Source organism: Chrysochloris asiatica, unplaced genomic scaffold (assembly GCF_000296735.1).
Source record: "Chrysochloris asiatica unplaced genomic scaffold, ChrAsi1.0 scaffold00146, whole genome shotgun sequence".
NCBI classification, from domain to species: Eukaryota; Metazoa; Chordata; class Mammalia; order Afrosoricida; family Chrysochloridae; genus Chrysochloris; species Chrysochloris asiatica.
In genome coordinates, this window is record NW_006408664.1 from 6104504 (window position 1) to 6110054 (window position 5551).

The window sequence follows — 5551 nt, forward strand, 5'->3', positions numbered from 1 at the left end:
ATACAGGTTGAATAAATATGGTGAAAGAATACAACCTTGTCACACACCTTTCTTAATTTTAAAACATTCAGTGTTCCCATGTTCTGTTCGAAAAACTGCCTCTTGGTCCAGGTACAGATTCCTCATGAGCACAATTAAGTGTTCCAGAATACTCATACTTTGCAATGTTGTCCATAGCTTGTCGATCCACACAATCAAAAGCCTTTATGTAGTCAATAAAGCACAGGTAAACATCTTTCTGATATTTTCTGCTTTTAGCCAAGATCCATCAGACATCAGCAGTGATATCCCTCTTTCCACAGCCTCTTTTGAATCTGGTTTGAACTTCTGGAAGTTCTCTATCAATGTATGCTTGTAGCCATTGCTGTATTACTTTTAGTAAAACTTTACTGAATGGGATATCAAAGAGATTGTCCAATGATTTCCACATTCTGTTGGGTCATCTCTCTTTGGAATGGGCACAAATACGAATTTCTTCCAATCAGAGTAGGTATTCCAAAATAAAAATCTCATTGTGTCTCTTTTTGAACTCTTTCAGTGTCTAAGGATAAGCTCCAAATTCTTTAGATAGCTTTCAAGGTTTTATAAGTCTGAAGGATGTTCACTTCTTTGGTCTGACCTTTTTCTATATCCCTACCATACGCTATAGCTCCTCATGCTGCTTCACACTTCCATACTCTGCATTCATATTTTTCTTTATTGGAATGATGTTTCTGCCTTTGGCTACCATGTGAAGAATTGTGCCCTTCTTAAAATTTAGTACAAAGATGAAGCATTTCCTCATGTGTGTACATGCATGTGTCTGAGTGATGCAATTTATTCATATACATCCAGGGTGCAAACACTCAATTTTTGTTTGAGTAAGGGGAGTATACCTATTATACGACTTTTTAGGATCTTTTGGCATGTGTATATTAGCTTTCTCTAATTATCAAGAAAACCAACATGAGTGTCCTGACACACTGGTATGTATTTCTTCCGCAAATTAGGCCTTTGGTAAAAATGGATGGTTGATCAATTATTTGATCAAATGTAACAGGCTAAAATACTTTTACAGCTCAATGATTCAAGAGGGTCATAGGAATACTATGCACAAAGCTGTGGAACAGGGCCCCCCAAAAGAAAAGGAAATAAAAGAAACTTTGTGTTTGTTGCTGATTTCTTCATTAACTCAGTCTTGGAATATTGGTAGAATGAAGTCATATCTAGCTACCAGGTGGCAAACACCTTTGGTACCAGAGCAGAGAGTAGCACTTGGGTCTTGCTGCCTAGTCTAGGTTCACTCTCATTTTGACAAAGTGAATCCACAGGTTAAAGGACATGCTTATATAAAGCTTTTTCTGAATGTCTGTTTCTTAGTGAAGTTGAATGAAAAGATGGCATGAATAGAAAGTGGATACATTTGCAAGTCTAACGATGCCCAGGCTTCTGAAAGGAAGTTTATTTAGTGATTTTGGGAATGTCTAGTGACTCTTAATACAGCCCAGGAATGTATTTGCTGTTTGTATCTAGTTGGCAAAGTAAAAGGCAATTGAGGTAGAGATGAAAGCCAATGCTAATAAATATAAGGCTTGGATTTCTAAATGTGCTGTGCAATTTTTGAGTAAAACCACTAATTGATTTTAGCAAAGCCATAGGTTTAGCCAGACTTCAGTTTCATTGATTTAATATAATTTCAGCATCATTTGTTATAATCCATTTCTTTAAGTTTTTGACCTTAAGAATCATGAAGAAATAAAATAGGAAATATACTGGATATATAAAAAGTGGAGGTGAAATTTTTAATGGAAATTTAACAGTGAAGAGTAAGTTGGAAGCAGATTTTAACTTCCTTTTCAAATTAATTTTAGTCTGAATGAGATTTTAGAGTAACAAATTTATTTGCTTGGCTATGTAAAATGTCAAACTCTAGGCAGGCAGTCAAACTCCCTAATCATGTTAAATTCCCTCTCTTGGGTAGGAAAAATGCCAAGGGACTTGGTAGGACTGCTCAGCTTTAAATTAACGTGACTTTGAAGTGGAACTCCTGTTGATCATACTAAATCTCTTCTAGAGGAGAGTAGCCACCGCCTAACTGCTGAAAGTTAAAATGTTACACAGTCCTAACTTCTTTCTTTGGAATGATTCTAGAAAATCTGCTCTTATCATCAAACTGCTTCATACCACATACTCTTTGGGCCATTTGCATCGTGACCTCTAATCTGTCCTGCTTAGGGGCTCTTTTTCAATCATCCAGATGGAGAATCTTACATGCCTAAGGAATCTTGGTGGGCAATTGACCTACCTAGACTCTTAACCAAGAATTCATTTATGTTGTTGTTAAGTGCCATCAAGTTAGTTCCAACTCGTAGCCACCTTGTATTGGGTTTCCAGGAGTAACTGGTGGGTTTGAACCACCCACCTTGTGGTTCAAGCCTACCTTGCAGTTCAGTGCTTTATCCTACAATGCCACACCAGGAAAACAGTGATAGGTGTAGAAAAAACAACCAGTTCTTCATCTTTGAGTTAAAACAATATGGGGTTTTCCAACATTTTTTTTTTTTTTTGCAGACATGAAACCATGTTCTTTTGATTTTATGGTTTTTAATCTCCCTCAGATGTCCAATGTGATTTGTGTTTAATTTGAGAGCTATAAGTAAGCACCTGAGGAGGTGCTCCCAAACTTCTGCCCTGGCATTATTTGGCTCGTGCTTAGTTATCCAGGCCTGAAGACTGTAATCCCATGGTTTCAAAGAAGGTTGATGTGTATATACCACTGGGCTCATTGATTTGCTTTTAGCAAGAAATGTTACTGGCAGAGTTTGGGTTATTCAATATTGGCAAATAACTTCACCACCTAAAGCTTACTTGGTAGAGGCTGAAACAGAGCTGTGACTTTTAGCCTCCTACAAGATATTACTTTCAGGTCATGGAATAGCCTGTCTCATAGTAGAAGGCTTTTCTTTAGTTTATATAAAGTTTATTATATATATATATTTTTAAAGTTCATGGAACAATTCCATTATAATTGAATTCCATTTCACCACAAACTTTTTTTGTTTTCCTCTGGACTCTGTTTTTTTTTTACAGTTTACTGTGAATTGAGTGATTGGTTTACATGGGAGAACATCGGTTTTGCACTCCTTTTATGGTACTTCGTTTCATTGCAATGATTACAATCCCTTCCATGCACCATTGTTCAACTGTATTTGCTTCTATTCCTTCTGTTTTTTGTTTTTGTTTTAATAAAAACGTATAATTTTATTTTGTTGAAAACATACACCAACTTTCTACATGTATGTGTCCATTCAATAATGTTGATGACATTCTTTGAGTTGTACAATCATTCTCACCCTCCTTTTCTGAATTGTTCCTCTCCCACTGACAAACTCACTGCCCCATAGGTTTGAAATTAATCTTCTCAACTCCTGTTGTTTTTTTGACCCCTTGTAGTTGTTGTTGTTGTTGTTGTTAAGTACCATGGAGTCAGTTCTGACTCATAGTGACCCTACACAGAGTTTCCAAGGCTGTAAATCTTCACGGGAGCAGAACGCCTCATTTTTCTCCCCCGGAACCGCTGGTAGTTCGAAACTACCGACCTTCAGGTTAACAGCCCGATTTGTAAGCACTACGCTACCAGAGCTCCTTAGAGGAGCAAAATATTGGCTCAGGCAGATATTCTAGTTAAGCTAAACTGTTTGGTTTTAAGATTTCAGGGGATATTTTTGGGTTAAAGAGAAAAGGAAGATTTTAATACAATTTCAGGTAACTGTGCATACACTTCTTTAATATGATACTAAAACTTGACATGGTAATTTTTTAAAGATTAACTAAAATTAAGACTCAAACCACATTAATAAACTTTTTGTACTATTACATTAAAATAAATTGGTGTCTCTTACAGAAATGGATTTTTAGCTATGCATAACTACAATATGATCTGGAAAATATTACTTCACCAAGTAATGCAGAACCTCTAAAGTTGGCAAATGACAATAAACAATGTCAACAGGTTCACATTTGCCAATGTCACCACCTCTCATCTGATGAAAGACTACCAAGTTTATGGTTACCCATAATCCTAATTTCTGCATAAAAGCTTGCATTTTATCATGGCTGTAAATACTGTCAGCTGTTTTTTGAAGTGACAATTTTCGTTTGAGAAAATTCCTTCAAAATGTTTATGTTTAGCAGCCATTGTTTGTTAGTCGTTCTTAAAAAAAACAAAAAAAAGGTCTGAAAAAAGTGGCTAGGTCTTCTCATAGCTCAGTCACACAATGACAATTAAACTATGTTTAGATGTGTAGTCATGCACATTAACTGCCCATCTCATTCTGTCATATGGATTCTAAAGAGATGTGTACTAGGGTAAAAACTTAATAAAAAAACAATTACCTCTTACCAACTACATTCTTAAGTGAAAATGGCATTTAAAGAAAAAAATACAGATATGTATTTTAAATTTTGATTTAAAATATATTAGATTTAGGCTAAGATCCTAGCAATTTTACTCAATGTATTTGTACCATGAGTGCAAATATCAACACAGTGAAAATAGAAATTAATGTCTTAGTATTATTATATCCTTGAATTTTACTGAGCTAATGTTTCACAATTACCCAAGGTTTTGATAGTTGTGGTGTCACTTTCATGATTCTAAGTCACTTTTTAACTCTAACTTTTTATTTCTTCCATGACCCACTGGTAGAGTCGTTTAGTTTCCATGAATATATGTATCTTTCCTTATTCTTCTATATTGATTTTTTTTCTTCATTCTTTTATGGTCACAGAAGATGTTTTGTACAGTTTCAATATTTTAAAATTTATTGAAAATTTCTCCTGTAAAATAATCTATTTGCTACTATTGAGTGGTGGGCCATGTCTGTTGATGTTATTCAGATACTCTGTTTCTTCATTCACTTCCTTTCTAGTTGTTTTATCCATCAAGAAGTATAATAAAATCTCCCACCATTTTTATAGATGGATTTCTTCTTTTAATTCTAAGTGTTTTCTTTATATATTTTGGGGTTCTAACTGCTTGGTTAATTGATCCTTTTATTCTATAATATTGCAGCTCCTGATCTTTTTTTTATTGCTGTTTGTGTGGTATTATTTCCCCAGCCTTTGATTTTTAACCTGTGATGCCTGTGTGTCAGCATAGACAACATATGAATAGGTCACATTTAAAACCTATTCTGCCACTATGTCTCTTGACTGGATCATTTAATCCATTTATATTTACTATAATTACAATCGGAACCGACTCCACAGCACTCAACAACAACAACAACAACAATAATTACAATAGAGAAGAATTTACTTCAGTCATTTTGTCATAATTTTTTTCGGCTTGATGAGGTTGATGGATTTTTTGTTCCTTTTTATCATCAGTGCTGGGTCTTGGTTTCCCTTCATTACTTTGGTGAGTGGAGTTATATACTTTACAACTACAATGAGGTTTACAAATTTAACATCCTATATTTACAGCATTATATACTGAAGCCACCTTAATTTCCTTGGCATGTGAAAATTCTGTTTCTACACCAATCATTCCCTTTCTTGTTCTGAGGTT